Genomic DNA, 20,393 nt, shown 5'->3' with positions numbered 1-20,393 from the left:
CCTGTCTAAGGTGACAGTGCCTCCTGGGGACGGAGTCCAGCCGGGAGCTTGGAGGCGAAGGCAGAGCTCCCCAGGCGTCCTTTCCCTTTGCCAAGGGCTGGTGGCCCTCCCTGCTGCCCTGGCACCGACCCGCGCCCGCCCGGCCCAGCACAATGGGCTAGGGCTGCCTTCTGTCTCCCCACGCAGCCCGCAGAGACAGCCCATGCTGCCTTCTTGGTGTCCCAGGCATTTAAATTGCCGTTTTATTTAAATTTATGTCCGAAGATACAGGCGGTGAAAGGGCCATTTCAAAGTCAGTTTCTTCTTTATGACTTTATGGGGATCGCATCGGGCAGCTGTTGGAAATATCTTCTGCTCCCAGCACGGCAGAGGGTCACGTGGGTGCACCGGCCCTGGCTGCTCTAGGAAGGGATTCTGTCTCCCAGTGAAGGAAGAACTCTTCCTTAATGCCCTACTGTCAGACAGAGCCCTAATCCCTCCTTCATGCTGAGCCCTGATCTCTCCTTCATGCTAAGACCTATCTTCCTCCAGGCTGAGCCCTAATCCCTCCTCCTGTTGAGCCCTGATCCCTCCTTCATGCTGAGCCCTGATCCCTCCTCCTGCTGAGTCTCGATCCTTCCTTCATGCTGAGCCCTGATCCCTCCTCCTATTGAGCCTTGATCCCTCCTTTATGCTGAGCCCCGATCTCTCCTTCATGCTGAGACCTGTCTTTCTCTAGGCTGAGCCCTAATCCTCTTCCTGCTGAGCCCTGATCCCTCCTTCAGGCTGAGCCATGATCTCTTCTCTAGCTGAGACCTGTCCTCCTCCAGACTGAGCCCTAATCCCTCCTCCAGGCTGAGCCCTAATCCCTCTTCCAGGCTGACCTCTGTTTTCCTCCAGGTTGAACCCTGATCTCCACACTGAGCCCTGGTGCCAGAATGACCTCCTATCCTAGTCACAGACCAGGTCCTCTCCCTGGTGCAGCCTGGGTCCTGAGCATCTCTGACTGGCCCACATGGACTCTGCTGTGGCGTGTGAGGGTGGTAGTGGTAGTTTAGCTGGGCCTCTTACAGTCCTGCGAGGATCTCTGGGCAAACCCACTCCCTCCATAGAGGAGTGGGGGCTTGTTTTGGTCCCTTCAGGGCGGAAGGCCCAGGCTCCACACACCAGCACGCTGTCCTCTCTGGGGTCAAGCCTCAGTTTCCCCATCTCTGTTTCTCCGACCCCAGGGCTGGAGGGAAGAGGACTGAGCGTCCCTTAGAGTTGTGACCATTTGCAGTTCCTGGTGCTTTTCCTGGGTCAGGGGAGGGTTCCTTTGGGTGGAGCTGCCCAGATGTGAGCCGCCCGAAGCCTTTGGGCTGGGACCCACGAGAACCAGCTGGGGCCAGTGTGGCTGGTTTCATGCTCGAATTCAGCAGGCTCTGGACATGCCTGGGGAAGGCCCAGGGGGAGATTCATTTTTCGTCCTTTGCGATCTCTGTGGCCACTTGGTATTTCTGTTAGTTATCAACAGACATTTATTGTCTACTTGGTCAGCACCCAGACCCCCTGCCCACATGGAGCAGGCACTCCAGAGCAGGGGCTAATCAACAGCTCCTCAAGGAGAAGATACTGTGGGGCTGTGACAGACACCAGGACAGGTGATGTGCCAGTGGGTGGTCACTGGGGGGGCTTCTATTTCTGAGGGTGGGGTCCCAGGCGTCTTGGTCCAGAGGGAAGAAAGCCTCCTCCCCTGCTGGCCCCTTCCTGCAAGAATCGGGGGTCCTCAGGGCCAGGTGCTGGGCGGGGTGGAGGCATGGCCAGACACAGGGCCTCCGACTCCTTCAGAGCCCATGGGAGGGTCCCCTGGGGACTCGCTGTCCCTGATCTTCTCCCGGCCGTTGCTCCTGCAATGGCAGCCTGAGAGGCTGTGGTCTCCCCGGCAGGGCTGGTCCCACGGGGAGTGTGCTTGCTCACTTGGCAAAGGACTCCTCAGAGTGCCAGGGCCTATCTGCCATGGGCAGGTGGCCAAGACGGTGAGCAGGTCAGGCACAGATGAGCAGGTCAGCCCTTGGGACTTTGCAGGGCACATGGACAAACCCTTGTCCCAGGAGCATGTGACCAGTTGCCCCATTAGGAGCCCCTTCTAGGGAGGTGCCCGTGGCTGACAGCTCAGGGATGAGGGGTGGGCAGCTCTGGTGAAGCGTCCCGGGCAGAGGGGACATGGTGAGCGCAGCTTGATGGGGGGCAAGTACAGCAAACAGGGCAAAGAAGGACCCAGAGGGCTGCAGGGCAGGATCGGTGGGCAGCCAGGTTAGGGTCCCGGGGACAGGTGGGTTTCCAGTAGGACCGGGGCACCGTGAGGTTTGCCTGGTAACGAGGCTGAGGACACACCGAGGGTTAGGGTTGGGAGGAGGGGTGCCCTGGGCCTGGAGCTACCAGGAGGAGGGGCAGGGGCTGCTGGTGGTGACAGAGGTGGGGAGGGTGGAGTCTGGACTGGGGGGGTCTTTGTGGGGAGGGGTCTTGGGGGAGCCAGAGTCGTGTCCAGGGCATCCATCCTCTGCCGATGGCGAAGGTGGGCTGGGCAGGAGTGATGGCCAGGGGGAGAGGAGGGGCGGGCTGCCAGGACCAGCAGGTGTTGCTGAGCCCACCCGGGAGCTGCTGGTGGAGGGCGGTGGCCAGCAGCTATGTTGGGCTGCGGGGGCGTCGAGTGAGACGCATCCTGGCTGCAGTGGTCCTGGGGAGCCGGGGGAGCCACTGGGGGTGGAAAAGCTTTGGGTCTGGACGCCAGATTGGAGTGGGCTGTGGAGCTGGTGGGAGGTGAGAAACGGGGACAGTGGGTGCCGCCAATTCTCCCATTTTCTTTTTTTTATACTTTTTTGTCACGCTACAGTTTTATTTACACGATCAGTGCAGGGCATGTTCTAGAATGCAGACTCGAATCCTCAAGCGCATTGTTAGCAGAAGAGGGCAAAATGCAGGGAAGGGGTGAGGGGACAGTGGGTGCCGCTGTCCCTGTGCAGCGGTGGTGACCTCAGGGAGTTCCCAGGCCCAGCGGCATCGGGAGTGTGGTGGCCTGTGTGCAGGAGTGGGGGTGTTGCCCTGCACGGCTGGCCTCCTCTGCCCATCCTGGGTCTCCCACGGGGACACGAACTGCAGCTCAGAAAATAAGCAGCAGGCTGTGCCCCCCGGCCGTGCCCCCCAGCCGTGTCCCCTGGCCATGCCTCCGTGGCCTGCTGACTGCAGGCAGGAGGGGAAGGGGCCCGGGGAGGGCGGAGGGGGGTGGGTGCAGGGAGAGTCTCCCCGTACACCACAGAGGCCTATGGTGTGTGAAGGCTGGCAGGCTCCCTGGCACGGCGTGGCCTGGCTGGGCCCTGCAGCATGAAGCCTGGCGGGGTGGGAGCTGTGTTGGTGGGCCACAGGTTCACCTGGGGCACGCGTCTGGCCAGGCTAGGCCTGGGCTGGGGCTGGGGCCATGGGTGGGGAGACCCTGGTCCTCACAGGCGTGAATGCCCACGCCCACTGGAGCTGCTCAGGTGTTCACATGTGCACACGCACACGCACGTGCAAGCCTGCAGGCCTGAGGGGCCACGTCTTCCAGAGGGCCCATGGGTGAGTCCTTTTTCCCAGGACCAGGCAGGGACACTTTGGAGCAGGGCAGAAGCCCCAGCCTCTGATCTACTTGCCTTTAACCAAGTAAGTGACAGCATGGCCTGTCCCATGTGGTCCCAGTGGGAGGAGATTCAAGAGGAAGGAGGGCAGTTCCTGCTTACTCAGCCTGCAAGGGCGTCACCTTGGGGCCCTTGTGGGGCGTCCGACACAGGGCATCTGTGAGTCCAGGCGGGCTCTCGCAGACAGCTCTCTCTAGGTGCCTTGTCACCATTGCGTGACTCTGCATGCTACGGTGGTCGCCTCAGCCCCCCTTCCTGGTGGCCCCCGAGGCCTGGTCAACGCTGGCTTCTTTGCCCTGCCAGATCTCCGAGGCCCCAGCTGACAGCTGGCTGCGTGAGTTCCATTCCCATGGCACCTCTGACCAGGGGACTTACCTGACAGACGGGCGGGGGCCCTGGGGGTGGGGGCACGGGCCCTCCTCACCTGGTGTGGCACGGGACCTTGGGCTGTCACTGTGGAGAGGAGGGTCCTGGACACTCAGGGCTGTGTCCTGGGGAAGCTGGGTCCTGTGGGCACGATAGTCTATAGACTTGTGGCCACCCAGGCCATGAGCAGGGACTCCAGCCCGGCCTCAGGACAGGGTACTGTCTGTGCTGCTGGTCTGCAGTGTGGGCTGCAGAGGGGACATTTCCCCCACCTCCCCCAGATGACCGTGGAGTCATATGGGGCTGGGGCTGGGGGAGGAACCGGGGTGCACCTAATCGTGCGTCTCCTGGGCACTGGGTCCCGGGGTGTCGCTAGAGACCCCATCTTTGAGGGAGAGCCTGAGCCATCCTCTTGAACCTTCCGCTGCTGCCCTGTGAGCAGGTCTCTCTGTGGCCCCAGAGGACAGCCTTCCAGAACGTTGGCCCTTGCGATGTCCTTATGCCTATAAGACAGGCTCTGGGCTTCCCCTTGGGGGATGCAGCCAGGCCCAGACTCCCGTCCCTCTGGTCCCTGTGCAGTCCCCACTGCCCACTAGATGGCACTGTCTCCTGCCTCCCGAGTTCCAGGAAGGCGGAGGGGGTCTCCAAGGCCTGTGCTCTGCACTAAGCTGGGGACAGAGACCCCCGAGGGTGAGGAACCTCCCGCTGCTGGGTCAGGGACCCACAGAGGGTCTTGTTCACTCGTTGTAGGAGAAGCACTGTGTGACAGGTGGTGGCCCTGGGCAGGGTGTGTGCCCATGTGCCTGTGTGCTCTGTGTGCCTGTGTGTGCACGTGTGTGGGCGCATGCACGTGCACACATGTGTGTTTATGTGTGCGTTGTTTAATGTTTGCACAGGAAGTGGGTACATGTGAATGTGTGCATGCGTGTGTCTGTGTGTGCACAGCTGGGTGAGGGCGTCTGTGGGTGGGCAGGCAGGGGCGGGGCCTCTCCGTCTGAACCACTCCAGGCCAGGCCTGCACACAAGCTGGACTCAGAGGTGACAAGACCTGCCGGCCGCCACCTCAGGCCCCCACCTCAGGCCCCCACCACTCCCAGGCTGGGTTTGCTCTCTGGGACACTCGGGTGCTCCAGGCCCTCATCCCCACGGCGACCCCTAGGACCCCCAGGGTGTGGTCCTCCCTGTGGACAGTGATGTGATGTGGACTGTAGAGGGACTTGAAGTGGCACCTGAGGGATGGTCACCTGCTCCTGGCAGCTGCATTGGGACCAGTCGGAGGCCCAGGGTTCCACCTGTTGTGGAGTGCCCGGGACCCGGGGAGAGAGGGACGCTCCAGAGACGCACTCCTTGGAGCTCTGCCCCGGGGCCTGGCCTGATGTGGGGGCAGTGCTGCCCAGGGGCCGGTACCCCCTGCTCCCCACTCAGCCCCCACCCAGGAGACAGCCCAGGTGGGGCCCGCTCCATCAGCAACTCAGGGTCCGGCACGAGACCTGGGGGGCTTGTCACTCCTCCCCACCTGACTGCTGCCTGCCCTCGTGGCCTGTCAGCTGGGGGTGTCAGCAGAGGAAAGCCTGAGAGGATGGGGTGCTTCCCAGGGCCCAGGGCATGGGAGGAGGGAGCCAAGGGCCTTCCCAGGAAAGGGCCTGCCTGACCTGGCCCCGGACCCTGGCTGTCACTGGCACAGCTCCTAGGAGGAGGAGAACCTGGGGGGGGCCTGTGGCTGGGCGCCTGGGCATGTCTGGGGGTCAACTTGTCCTGGCCCAGACATGGGAGGCCCAGTGGCTGGACCCTTTGCAGAACATTCCTGGGGGTGGAGGTGATCTCTGGTGCCTGGGACTTGGGAACACTCGCCATCCCGGGACCACCCGAGTCACTTCTTGGTGAAACGTCCACTGACAGGTGGTTCCCGGGTGAGGTCAGCTGAGGAGTGAAGGGCGGAGCCGCTCTGGGTGGGCCAGGCTCAAGCCTGACCCTGGCCTTGGCGTCTTGTGGGGAGGCTGGGCGGCTGGCCCACCAACGCTTCCCTCGGGGCGCTGATGAGGGAGCAGGGTTGAGGACAGGTCCCTTTGCTGCTCTGCAGGAAGGTGCGGACAAGGGGGTGGGACAAGGGGCCACACACCCCAGGGCTCAGCTCCTCCGGGTGCAGGCTCACCCCCTCCTGCACAACCACAGCCGTCGAGGGCAGGCTGGGGACACGCAGAGCCTGTCCTGGGTGCTGAGCCCGCAGTGTCTGTGGTTGGAAGGGGAGTGAGAGTGACAGGAACACAGAGGCACCTGTCACCGCAGAGCACCAGCGGTGGCACCATCCACCAAGGCCACGAGACTGTCCCCTGGGAGGACCATGACTGTCCCATAGCCTAGAGGAGCTCCTGTCCTCTGGGAGGTTGAGGGACAGCCTGTGGGGAAGAGTGCAGCCGGCCCCTGCACGGCCACTTGTCTGACCATCCTCACCCGGGCCTGCGGGTAGCTTTGGGCCCTGATGCTGTGAGTGTCCATCACTGCCCTGGACCTCTTGGGCCTCCCCCTCTCCCCCAACCTGCCATCACACCAGAAGCCACTTTCCAGAGCCTTCCATGGCGACTGAGCCCCTCTGTCCCAAGCTGGGTTTCCCGAGCACCTTGTGCTGTGGCCTCCTGAACAAGCACAGCTCTAGTGGTGACCGTGAGCAGGAGCATTCCCCTGGGTGGTCTCCGGGGAACACTGGCCTCCTCTGGGAACGCACTCCTCTCTGACCGCTGGCTGGCACGGTCGAGAGCCCCTGACCCTGGGGGGAGACCATGTCCTCGAGGTTCCGGGGTGGCCCTGGGTCGACGCTCTGGAGTTGCCAGACTCAGTGTTCGAGGCCCATGTGGCCCCTGGGCTCCCTGGCGGGCAGGTCTTCTGGCTGAGTGCCCCCAGGTCACAGACGGGCACTTCTGGGGGCTTGTCCTGCTGAGCAGAGCCCAGGCGTGTGGGACCCTGTGTCTGAGACTCACACTGCATGCCAGGGCTGGCCACTGTGTGTGTGAGGTTCTGAGGGGACCTTGGGGACCCCCCATACCCTGGAAAATCACCCAGTGAGATTTCTCAGAAAGTCATGCTTCAAAGTAATCTCTCAGGGAAGTGAGGAAAGTGTCCTCACCAGTTAACCCACACGAATCGCCCCAGAGGTTGGTGTTTATGAATTTTTAAAAACAACACATCTGCGTTCATCTGGCCTTTCTTTTCTTGTTAATCTTTTTTTTGTCTGCGGGCCTTCCTGTTTGGGGCAGTGCGGCGGCGGGCAGGGCTGGGCCTGGAGCGCTAGTCAGGCTGTCTAAATATTTTATTTACCAGTTGCCAACAGGAAATGTAATTAAAGGCCTTTCCCAGCACCAGGGAGAAGGAGTCGCACTGGGGGGCCGGGTCCCCTTTAATCTTTGGAATTTCCAGTGTTTGGATTACAGAGCCACAGGGGACAGCTGCGTGGGTTGCGAAATGAAATCCCCCAACTCTGTGACATCTATTGAAATTTTAATAGATGTTAAAATCTGGCTTCTCAAGTCACCCACAGCCACTCGGGTTGCTCTGAGTCACTGGGTTGGAAAGACAACGGGGAGGCTGAGGAGAGAACAGGCAAGGCCGGGGGCGGGGGAGACAGTACCCAGGGTCAGAGGAGCTTCCTAGGTCCCCTGGGTGTGTCCTGGTGGTCAGACACCCTCAGGCCCTATCCTGGAAGCCTGTGAGCGACAGGGTTCAGTCCTCTTCCTGGCTGGGCAGATGGAGGTCCAGCCTTGTCCAGTCGGGAGCTCCGGGGTGTGCATGCATTTCCTGCCCGCTTGCAGCCGGGGACTTCGAGTGGACTCTCAGGGCTCAGGGGCAGAGTGCTGAAGATAGGGCCCAGGCCTCACGGAGCAGGCGGCATGAAGACCACTGCCCCCAGACCCCCAGGACAGCGGCTGGCCAGCTTAGGTGAAGCCTGCAGCATAGTGAGCAGGTGGCCCACGATTGGCACCCCACACCCATGCCTTATTTATCTCTCCCTGGGGCGCCTACCTTCACAGCCTCCTGGGAACCCGCGTGGATCCAGGGTCCCAGAGCCCTGGCCAGGGAGTGGTCCTGAGGGGGATTCAGGGCTGGCTCTTGCCAGCCCGTGGCCTTGGGCAGCACTGTCCTTCTAGACATCCCCCGGCCTCTGTTATGGAGTGGAGGTGAGACTGTCCCCCCTCCACCTAGCTTGGGTGGAAAGCACACAGGAAGGGCTCCCACTGTCCAAGCTGGGGGGCCCTGCTGGCCTGTCCTCCCGACTCCCTGGGCTCCAGAGATGTCCTAGGGAGACTTTTAAAGTTAAGGATTTCTTTGAAAACCTTAAAAGGCAGCCCAAGCCATCCTACTTATTACAGAAATTCTGGAAAACAGGTGAATGAAAGAGAAAAGCCCTCTCGGATCTCCTTGCCCAGGGATGATCTCATGACAGATTTGGCACAAAAACGCCAGACTGTTCTGTGTGCTTTATTCACAGAAATACCTATTTCACAAACATTATTCTCTGCACATCTGTAACCTCCAGCATTTGGTAGGGGGACTGTGTGGGGCTTCGCGCTTGCGGATGGCGTCTGGCTCACCTCTCGCCGGGCCTTACCACTCAGTGTTCACGTAACCATTCAGCTGCTGGGGAACATTTGGTCGGCTCCCACGTTTACCTTTATAAACAGCACTGCGGTGGGCACACGTACTTGTGAATGCTCAGGAACTTGTCGATCACACCTAGCGTCTTGGGTGGTTGGGGAGGCGCCTGGAGTGGGCTGCGGGCGCTGGCGGACAGCGGGCCCAGGCTTCCCTGTAGAGCTGGGCCGGTTGTGCTCTGCTCTCCTCCAGGGGGCGCCATCTGCTGAGACGTGATGTCCGTGGTGTCCCCTGGAATCGTGCACCACGGTGGTCCAGCTGGGAAAGCCTGGTTGGGAGAGGCCCTTGAGTATCCCCTGGTCCTTGGTGCGGCACTGTGAGCTCAGGAGAAGCAGGGCTGTTGTGGGCTGGCCACGCTCCTGCCCCAGGCTGCGACGCTGTGTCGGTTCTCACTTTTCCTCTCCCCAGGGGGCTGGGGGTCTGCAGGGTGTTGGTCTTGGTCTTGGATGGGTGAGGCCCCCCACTCCCCCTCCTGTGGCTAGAGTGGCCGCCTCTGTCCTGGACACTGTCTGCTTCTTCCTGCCCCTGCTCACCCTGCACAACTCAGGCCTGTGACCCTCCAGAGGAGCCGGGACTCTGGGGTCTCAGCTGAGCCAGGGATCTGGGGAAGACAGCTCCTCGATGTCCCTCCGGGTGCTCAGGCCCTGCACACTGCTCCCTGGGATGTGCTTGTGAAGAGCAGGGGAGGCCAGAGTCAGGGCACACGGCCACCGAGTTCCACTCCTGCAGGCACGTGGCTAGTCATGTGGAGGGCGCAGAGACAGCACTGGCACCGTGGCAGCTTGCAGGGGGCACAGCATTAGTGGGCCTCCTTGGACCCATGGCAGCTTGAGGCTCTGTTGTGTCTCCAGTCCCCCGGCCCTCGTGTGTGCTCAGGGAGGCTGCAGAGGCCACTCACCGCCACGGCTATCTGCGGGAGAGCTGACACTGGAGGCAGGGGGGACACTGCCCCCCAAGGCCAGGCGAGAGAGCCTTGTATCTCCAGCACCTCCTGCCCCTTCCTCTGAGGAGCTGAGCGTTAAAAACCTCAGTGATAGTGGTGACCCGGGACGTGATGACGAGAAGTCCAATGGCCTTGACCCGTGTCCCAGCCCTCTACACGTAAGCCGCAGAGCTCAGGCAGTCCCCAGTCCCTGGGCCTCCCAGGGCCCAGAACAGACCAGGCCCCGCTGTGCAGCCACAGCCCAGCTGTGACCCTCAGACTGCCCGGCCATCTGGCTCATGCTGCCCAGGGTGGAGAGGAGGAGGCCACACCGTCTATGGTGGCCACACAGAGAACACCCTCTCTGGCGTGCAGCTGCTCCCACACATACCTGGAGGCTCCCAGTACCCTCTCAGCAGGCTCAGAGCTGGGGGACTGTGGTGATGGACCTGGGCTTGCCCTCTGGTGTCCCTCAGACCTCAGTGTGGGGTGAGGGCACATCCTCCTCCCTGTCCCCATGACCGGTGCATCTGCTCCTGCAAGCACATGCTGCCCAGATGGGTGGGCCTGCCGACCTCAGAGCAGGGAGCCCACCAGCCCAGCTCGAGGGCCAGACTGGTGCGGGGGCGAAGCCGACCTTGCTGGGCAGAGGGCAGAAGGTGCACTCAGCACCCCGAGGCTGCCCCGGCCCCGGGGCTCCACCATGCCTGACCACCACCCGAGAATCCTCGCCAGCCTGCCTTTCGTTTGCTTCTTTGGACGAAGCCACCCAGCTGGGCAGCCTGTCCCCCTGGAGCCAGGCCTGGCCCTGGACCTGGCCGTGCCTGTGGGCGGGAAGCATTTTCCTGGGGTCTGGAATGGAGCACACAGAAGAGGGCACACTGCCACACCCCTGCACGGTCACACGTGTCCCTCCAACCCCACTGGCACGTGCGTCCGTTCACGCCCACACAGGAGCAGCCACCCGCCCGCACACTCCCACCCGGCACACAGGACGTGGAGCCTCAGGGTCCCCGCAGGCCCTCTCCAGCAGGGCTCCCCCCACGTCACAGCCCAGAGATCTGCCAGGGGCTTCTCCCCAGCCCTGAGGCCCACAGAGCGTGACTCCACTCGGGCAGCATTTCCCGGGTTTCTCTGAGAGAGGAGGCAGGGAGAAGCTTCTCTACTCGGTGCCAATATGCCTCCATTTTTAATTAAACATGAGAGCGAGGAGGCAGGGTGAGCCTGGCTGTTAGAACATGAGTGACGAGCGTCCTCCCCTCCAGATGTTCCCTCTGCCGCTCCCCGTGGCTCCAGGCGGCTCATTTGTTTTCCCCAGTCCCAAGCCTTCCTTAGGAAGCTGGTCAGAACCTAAACAGCGATTGCGGGTCAAGCCCTGTGTCAGGTTCTGGTGGTTTCGAGATGGAAAGTACCCGGCTTGGCTTTGCTCCCCCAGGTCTTGCGGGGGCCTGGTGACTTACGTGAGACGCCTTTGTTTACCCAGGGTCTGGGCCAGCGGGGGTGGAGGCTGGAGGGCAGCGGAGGCCCTCCTGGCCTCTGCAGCCAGGTGGGGTCAGAAATGAAACTGGTGACCTCCCGGATACCTAGGTGATCAGAGCTTGTGCATGTTCCCGAGGGGAAGCACAGGAGCAGGTCCTTCCACCACTGCTTACCAGCTCTTGTCCTGGGCCATGTTCCTCTGTGAACGGGGGCGGGGTGCCGTGGGCTCAGGGAGAGAGATTCACGGCCTTCAAGTGATGTGAAGTCCTGCGCCCACCCAGCGTCCCCACTGCACCCCACGTCCCTGCACCAGCTCAGCGTCCCTCATCTCTTAAATCCTCCCTCCGTGCTGCTTCATGCCGTGCCTGGAAGAGGGCAGGGCAGGCGTGTGGGCAGGGAGAGATGGGCAGGTGACCGCACCGTACCTGTTGGCACCGGAGCTTGTTCCTGGGGTTTCTTGGGCAGGAGTCCTTCCCTTGTTGGTTGGGGCAGCCTGGGAGGAGAGGTCCTGCTCAACAGAGCTAGCAGCCCACCCGAGTGCAGGGAGGGGAGGAGGCGCGTGCACTGGCTCACGCTGACTCTGGAGGTGGCCCAGGTCACCCAGCAAAGACAACACACTCGTGGGTGGCGGCCACCACGCCCAGCACTGGTAATCGGCAGCACAGCCTTGCCTGGGCCTGGACCCCATCAGATCCTTCAGCCTGGGCTCTTGGCTCATTGTCCTTGCTCTGGGGAGGAACACCGAGGGCCACTTGCCGTGCCAGGAGTCACTCGAACAAGGAAGACGCCTGCAAACCCATCACCGTGTCCTGCAGGAGGCGCCTGGGCGGTGTGACCAGGAGGCGGCCCACAGACAGGAGCTAGGGCTCCACGTGTGTGGTCAGAAGCCACCTAGGGAGCACCAGCTCCGGGCCAGGGAGTGCTCCCGATGCAGGGGGCACGATGGCACCCGGCAGACCTGGTTCCCGTGGTCACACCAGCAACCTGTATTTTTGTGGAAACTTAGCCTGACGGGGTTCCACTGGCCCAAGCTCTCAGAAGCCTTTTCTAACAGAGAGACCCAGAGGACTGGCTACTGGCCAGCCAACCCCCAAGCACAGAGGCACTTCTGCTCTGCAGACACTACCTTGCCACACTGCCTGCCACCAGCGAGGGGCTGTGTGTGGGCTTTGGCCCTGGGTACTTGCTGATGTCACCTCCTGGTCTGGTGAGCTGACCTAGTGACTGACAGGCTTCAATTGCAGCATGACACCCACACACATTCATATTGTATTGAAATGACCAATCTTTGGCTGCTTTACCAAGGCATCATTGTTAATGCCTCCTCAGGGCAGATGGGTGGGACAGGAACCTCAGCCCCAGATGACCTGTGTGCCGGTCAGTGGTGCCACCCAACCTACTAGGCCTTACCTGCTTCTCTGTGGCCTGGGGAACAGATCCTGATGGGTAGGCCATCCATCCACCCCTCCCTCCCTCCCTCCACCACCCACCCATCCACTCACCCACTAGTCCATCCAACCATCCAAAAATCCACCCACCTACCCACCCACCCATCCATCTACCCATTCACCCATCCACCCACCCATCCACCCACCCATCCGTTCGTCCACCCGCCCATCTATCCACCACCCACCCATCCACCCACCCACCTACCCATCCACTCACCCACTCACCCATCCATCTGTCCGTGCACCCATCTTCCATGCAATCACCCCTCTCTCCATCGTTTGGTCTCCTCTGTCCATCCACATCCACCACGTACACACACTCACCCACCCACCCATCCGTGTCCTTCTCCCACCCACCCGCTCACCCACTCACACCATCCACCCAGTCGTTCATTCACTCATCCATATTTTTAAGCAGACATTTCATTTCATTTCTCTGGCCTCAATTTTCTCATTTCTGAAGAAGAAACAAAGCTACCCCTTTCGCGCGGCTGTGATAAAGGTTGTGTTAGGTGGCGTGCTGGGTACAAAGGGCTCAGAGCGGTGGTTGGCCCTGGCAGCCGGCAGAGCCACTCCTGTCCTACATTTGCAAGTCTTTCAGCAGAATAGGCTTCCTGGCATGGCAGGTGTGAGCCGGGAGTGGACTGTCCACCTCTTCTCCTGGTCCTCCCCGGACTCCCGTGCAGGAGGGTGGGTCAGGGACTGACCTGGCCAGGTGGGCTGTGAGCAGAGGTGCTGGGCTTCACTTCAGGCGTGAGCCTCCCTGTTTCCTCCTGTCCCTTGCCAGGAAGGCCTGAGCAGGGGACAGGGTCACAGGGCAGACAGGGACCAGGGTCTGAGTCACAGTTGGGAGCAGCAATCCAGGAGGGCCCCTGGAGGGCAGCTGGCTTTGCTGAGCAAGGGGCCACTGAGATGTCGGGTTTACCTGTGACTTTGGCAGGGCCTGTCCCTTCCTGACTTGGTGACGATGGTGCCTGTCCCCCTTCCAACCGGCCAGGCCAGCTTGTGGGACAGCTGGAAGAGGGTCCAGCTCAAGACCGAGGGTCAGGCTGAGGTCAATGCTGCCATGTGCCCAGCCAGCCAGCTCCCCACCAGGCCTCAGTCTCTTCTTCCTGGCCCTGTGTCCACCCCCTGTGACCACCAGTCACACATCCCAAGCTGGGACGCCCTCCCTTTCCAGTCCTGCCCTTGAGACCTACAATAACTGCTGAGAGATGGACACTCTCCAGGGACCAGCCTGTCCCTGGAGAGTTAGCCCCGGTGGGCCTGGTGAGAGCGTGTGGGCAGCCTGGGCAGGGCCCAGGGGCAGAGCTGAGCCACCAGGCAGGCCTGGCACCCTGACCCTCCCCGCAGCCGCAGGACCTGAGGCTCTTCTGGGACAAGGTGAGGTCTCCCACATGGAGGTAAAGCTGCACCAGCCAACAGCGGGGAAGTGACCTGCCTCAGGTCAAGGGTGGGTCACGGACAGGGCCCGGACCAGAACGCAGCCCCCTCCCCCCTGGGGCCTGCGGGGTGCAGGCTGTGTGGCCCCGGGAGTAGGACAGGGCGGTCACTGGAAGGTTCCACAGAGGCCAAGGGCAGACTGGCCACTGGCTCCTGGCCCTGGCTGGGGGTCTTCTCTGCACTTTTACCCTCCAAGTCGCTCCCGGGGGGGCTCTGGCAGGACAGCCCCTGCCCCTGGGCTGCAGCTTGGAGAACTCTCCAGAACAGCCGCGGACATGCCACCCAGGCCTGGACCCATGGCTCGCATCTTTCTAGAAGTGGGTCTCCTCCCCTTTGTGCCCACGGCAGTGGTGGGAGGAGCCTTCCTGCGGGGCTGGCCACCCGGGGTCAGCGGCTGGACGCCCCAGCCTGCCCCTTCCCCGGGGTGCATCGGGCTGGACCCAGCAGCGGCCCCTGTGCTCAAGGATGCGCACACAGGCCCTGGGCTTGCCAGGCTCGCGTGAGGGTTTTCATGTCCCCTCCCCTCGCTCACGAGCGAGCGAGCGATGAATTATTCACAGGATACCCAGAAGCCCCACAGGCAGGGGCTTGCTGGCAGCAGGGGGAGGGCTGGGGAGCCGGCCGGCGAGGCGGGGGCCTGTGCTGCGGCCCCGGGAGAGCCCCAGCTGGGCCGGGCCTCGGTCTGCCATCCTTACCCGTCCTTGCTCTGGGCACTTTCATTAGCGGAAAGCAAACGGCCAGTGATCTGGGCTTTTCAGGGCAGTTAGGCGGGAAGCGATGCCAGAGGGAGGCTCGGAAATCTCCGTGCCGCGGGGGATTTCCAGGGCTTGGCGGAGGCGGAGGAAGACAGAGGCTAGGGACTGGAGCCTTCCCTCTGGAAGGCAGCACAGTTTGCAGAGCCCTGCTGCAGTTTTCACAGGCTCTGGGTCTAATGGCTGAGTTTGAATTCCCGTTCCACACTTAACGGCTGTGTGGTCTTGGGAAAGCTCCCTCACCTCTCTGTGCCTCAGCTTCTTCACCTGCAAAACGAGGGTAATACAAACGTCTGCCTGCCTCTCGGCTTTGCTGTGAATATAAAAAAACATGGCAGCGTAAGCGCTCAGCAGGCTTGGGCGCGAGTCAGCCATGCGTGGTCGACAGCACTGTCACCACCTGGTTCCAGCCCTTCTCCCCACCCTTCCCAGCTCAATGGAGCATGGCCAAGGCCAGGTAGTGGGCTTGACCCCGTCGCCCCTCAGAGCCCAGCCCAGCCCCGCTCTCTCCTCCCAGGGTCGGGGCTGCTCGGGCTCCAGAAGTGCCTGTCCCTGTGCCTGCACCCACCTAGGTTGGCTCTTTCTGTCCAGGCTTCAGGGCCCTGGGGGGCCCCAGGCGCTCTCAGCCTGCAGGTGTCCTGTGTGTGCCTGCACACCACTCCGTGTGCGTGTGTCTGAGTGTCCGTGTGTGTCTGTGTCTGTGTGTGTGTCTATGTGTGTGCGTGCGTGTGTGTCTGTGTGTGTGCATGTGTGTGTGTCTGAGTGTCTGTGTGTGTGTCTATGTGTGTGCGTGCGTGTGTGCATGTGTGTGTCTCTGTGTGTGTGCATGTGTGTGTCTGAGTGTCTGTATGTGTGTCTATGTATGTGCATGTGTGTGCATGTGTGTGTGTCTGAGTGTCCATGTGTGTCTGTGTGTGTGTGCGTGTGTGCATGTGTGTGTCTGTGTGTGTGCATGTGTGTGTATCTGAGTGTCCATGTGTGTCTGTGTGTGTGTCTATGTGTGTGCGTGCGTGTGTGTCTGTGTGTGTGTCTGTGTGCATGTGCATGTGTCTGAGTGTCCGTGTGTGTCTGTGTCTGTGTGTGTGTGTCCATGTGTGTGCGTGCATGTGTGTCTGAGTGTCCGTGTGTTGTGTCTGTGCGTGTGTGTGTGTGTGTGTGTGTACGGCCACATGTCTACACCCACCTCAGTCTGCGTGCGCGTGCGTCCCTGGCCTCACCCTCCTCTCCTGACTCCTCGAGTCCCAGCCAGGCTCGGCTGGGGGGTCGGCCTCAGGCGGAGGGCAGGCTGCACCCTGGCTTCCCTGGACTGTGCTTCTGCTGCAGACCTGGTGGCGTGTCACTGTGGTGTGGGGACAGGGTGCCTCCACCACAGCTGGTCACCACCCCCAACTCCAGGGACAGGGCCTTCCTGGCCTCCTGCCCGCCCTTCCCCTCTCTTCTGCCCCTGTGCCCCAATCTCTCTGCAAGCCCTTAGCAGAGAGCTGCAAAAGGCAGGTGAGCGTTGCTCCCAAGGACAGCTCTGGGGATCAGGCATGCAGCACACTGCTCCCTGATGCAGAGGACTTCCAGGTTCCCACACAGTACGAGCCCAGAGCTGGACGGCAGAGGGTGATGTCCAGGAGGGTCCTGCAGCGTGGTCCAGGGGGAGGCACATCCGTCCTCGGGTCTCCTGAACACGGGTCCCTCTCAGCCCTGGGTGCACGCTCTCTCCCGGGTGGCTTTCAACCCAGGCTTGCACACTCTGTGACAACACACTAGTCAAGTGCAGTCTTTTTATGGGTAGCAGATTGAGAAACCCATTAGCACGCGGCTGTCTATCACCAGGGCTGACAGAAACCACCAGAAAGAAAACAAGCCTCAATACGGTCTGTCTGACTGGGTGCTGGAGGGCTCTCTGGGGGCTCAGCCCTTCTCTGATGAACTCTGGTGCCCAGGGCAGGAGGGCCCATCGGGAGAGACCAGTTCCAGTTCCTCCAGTTCCTCCACCTGATGCCCTGGCCCAGCGGGGGGGCAGTAAGTTTGGGACCAGATGGAGTCAGAGCCATGTCCGGGCTCTCATGCTCCTGGCCTGGAGGGAAGCCCCTCCCAGATGCCCTCGTTCCCATCTCAGGGGACCAGGACAGCTTGCCCAGAGCTGCTCCAAGTGTCCCAGCCCCGACCAGGGTGGCGCTGTGACCACTCCTGCCTGGGGACATAGCATCTGCTGCTGCGGCCTCAGTGTCAAGATGGAGACCGAACCACACAGACACTTGGGTCCCGTGGCCCTTTCCTTCCACAGCCCTTCTGCCCTGCGCCCTCCATGCCCCTGGGCACCAAGGAGCTGCACCCACGCCTTCTGTTCAGTTATGGCTGTCCTGCCTGGAAACAGGGGCTGCTGCCTGCCTGCCTCGTCCTTCTCTGCCCATCCAAGCCCTCCTCACCCTCCAGGTCCTGGACTGATGGCCTGAAGACTTTGTGAGAAGCCTGCCCGCCCTGGGCCCCTCCTGGCATGGCCTGGCTACCCGCTGCCCTGTCCCTGTCTTGGACTTCCATGCCTGAAGAGACCCACAGTGCTGGGTCTCTGTTAGGGCGAGCTGAGCAGAGCACTCTGCCCAGGCACCGGCTGCGTGAGTGAGCACAGGAAGGACGGCAGAGGGCCATGTCCAGGGGGTGCCCAGGAGGAGGCTGGCCCCTCCGGGCAGGTGTGGCCAGGAGGTGGGCAGGTGGCTGGAAGTCCTGGGGGGTGGAGGCCAGGTCCTAGGCTGCCACAGATCTTTTCACTGTGGCTATAGCTGCGGCAGGCCATGGTCCACAGCTGCTGGCCAGCCTCTTGGGAGCCTGAGCAAGGCTTCAGAGGGGCTCGGGAGGCCAGCATCACTGGGTCTCCCAGCAGCTTTGTGCTGCTGTCACCAGCTGCCTCGAGGTCACGGTTCCCAGGAGACTGCAGAGGAGGGCAGGGGGACCCAAAGTGCCCAGCCTGTTCAGGGAGGACCGATTCCCCTGTCCTTGTTGGTCACTCCTTGACTCACAGGGATGGCACTGCAGGCCACCCAGAGCTCCCTGCTCCCATCCACCCGTTGTCCACCAGGGACCCGGCAGGCTGCCCCCAGGTGTGGGTTCTTGTGGGCCAGAGTGGAAGGCCTGGGGTCCCTCAGTGGACATTTGGTTTGGGGACTCCAAGCCGCTTCTCACATTCCTCGCCCTGCAAGCTGTCGGCAGCCCGGGGAAGGGCAGCGCAGCCCCTCCGCTCACAGACAAGATGGGTGAGGGCGCTCGTGGTCAGAGTGAGTCCAACCCAGGAGCCCTGCCCCCTCCACTGGGCCCAGGAAGGGTGGAGGTGACCTGGTCACTCCACAGAAATAGACCAGGGTGAAGTCAAACATTCGTTCACACTTAAACATGGTAACTGTATTTTCATGCGAGTTTTATTGATATAACTTGCACACCACACAACTTGTCCTTTAAAGTGTGCAATCGGAGGTTCCAGCCACCCACATTGTGCGTCTCTTGGCCACGTCAGTTACAGGGCGTCATGATTATCTCAAGAAGAGCCCACGCCCTGTAGCTGCTGCTCTCTCCCCCCGCCCCAGCGCCCATGCACTTTCTGCCTGCAGATTCGCCCGTTCTGGACGTCCTCGATGGGCCCGCTCACCGGGGGTCTTTGTGCCCGGCTTCCTTGGCTGGCAGGTGTTTTCAAGGTCACAGGTTTGGTGTGGGTGGCACCTCGCTCCTTGCCATGGCTGACTGCTGCTCGGCGGCTCGAGGGATGGCGTTCTCGTCCCTCTACCAGTGGACCCTCAGCTGATTCCGCTCGTGGGTGGTTAGGAGTGCTGCTGTGATCCCCGTGAGGAGAGGGTGGACTCACTCTGCCGTCTCACCTGGGGGTGGGTGGGCTGGGCATGTGGGAGGACAGTCTGTGGCCAACTCCTTGAGGAACGGCCAGCTGCCCTCCAAGGCCCCACCCCACCTCCCAGAAGCACTGCAAGCTCCGACTTTCCCTCTGTGGCTCGCGCTGCCCCACCAGCTTACGGCCTTGGTCTTGGCCTTGGCCTTGGACACCTGCCTCCTGCCTCTGCTGCCCGCTGTGCCTCCCACCTGCCAGCCCCTTCCTCCATCTGGCCCCTCTCTGCCCCCTCCTGGTCCGAGACTCGGCCTGTGCCCCCGGCTCTCAGGGCACCAGCTACAGCAAGTGCCCTGGCTCTCTGCCCCCAGCCCTGCCTTGTTCCATCCCCAGCCCCACGTGGGCAGAGTCCTCCCCCACCCAGATGGGCAGTGGCGGCCCCGGTCAGGAGCTGGACGGAGGGGCACCATTCCCACTCCGGCGAATCGGAGCCCGCTCCTCCTCCAGGCTGGGGCTCCTCAGGCAGGCCCCGGAGAGCGCTTAGCTCCTTACCCAGGAAAAGGCCGGGCCGGCGCTAGTTTCCCCTCTGCAGAGAAGCCCTGTGTCTGTCGCAGCCCGGCGGATTCACACGAGCAGCTGAACTGACAGAACACACGGCTCCCACCACGCGCCCAGCCGCCTCCAACGGCTCTAGCTGATTAATAAGTTAAACCGAGTCCGTCATCCACGCCCGCACTCAGCCGCCGCCCGCAGGAGGTGCCAGGGCCGCAGGGCCCCGTGGGGCGGGTGAGGCTGGCCGGTGCTCCCCATGGAGCCATCTGCCTCCTGGCTGCAGGACGCCATAGGTCCCTGGCAGCGGGTCACTCTCTGACTCCAGTCCGCAGGCACTGCCCGCCCAACCTAAGGACTAGTTATGTGATGCCATCCCAGGTGCCCCGCGTTCCGGCAGGCTAGCTTCAGGGCCACTCACAGTACAGCTCCAGGTCCAGGAGTGCCCAGGAGGCAGCCTTCGTCAGGGTTTCAGGAGATGACCTCTTGTCTGTTTCCTAATATTTCAGAGTGTTGACTGAGTCTTAGGGAAGACCCCCCCCCCCCGCACCCGCCTCTCTCTGTACAGTTCTCCCACCACCAATTACTCCAGGCAGAGGGCTTGGCACTTGGTAGCAAGGGCTCTGGCACCAGCTGGGTGGGGGGGGGACCAGGGGGGACTCAGGCCCTGCCAGGTGGGTGGCCCTGGGTGCACGTGGCGAGCCTGTTTCTCACCTGCAGGAGAGGTGGCCCTGCCGAGGTGCCAGGTGAGAGGTGCTGTGAGCTCTGGGAGCTGAGCAGGCGCCTGGCACCCTGTGCCCACTGGGTTTCCATGTCCTCTTGCCCTTTCTATTCCTTTCTCTTCTCTGTTTCTCCCTCTGACTTCAAGCCATTTACTCTGGGCCGTGCCACTTCCAGCCTGGCTCCCCTGGGAACCTACAATTTAAGATGCCAGCCCCCCACCCAGCCTGCAGGGCGTGGCCCGTCCCTGGCCTCCCAAGCCCATGGCTGGCTGATGGTTGGACACTGGCAGGCCCAGGAGCCACGGGCTGTGCCTGGGGTGGCCCAGCAGAGGGGTGGAGGGGAGTTGGACGAGAGGGCCACACTGTGCTCACGAGGGCCATGGTGATGTGACAGGGAGCTCTTTGTCTCATGAATACGGACACGGGGCGAGAGCAAAGTGACGGGATGTAGTAGAGTAATAGAAAGGAAGCAGAGCTCCCGAGGAGGGAGGGTCCCGAGAGAGAGGGATGCCCCATGGCCATGGCCCATCCTGGGCAGGGCCCTCAGTGTCACGGTGTTCACGCAGCCTTCGGTCCAGTCAGAATACCCACCAGGCATTTTTCCTTCTTTGGAGAGGCA

Source organism: Marmota flaviventris, chromosome 13 (assembly GCF_047511675.1).
Source record: "Marmota flaviventris isolate mMarFla1 chromosome 13, mMarFla1.hap1, whole genome shotgun sequence".
NCBI lineage: Eukaryota > Metazoa > Chordata > Mammalia > Rodentia > Sciuridae > Marmota > Marmota flaviventris.
Note: the sequence above shows the minus strand (reverse complement) of the source record.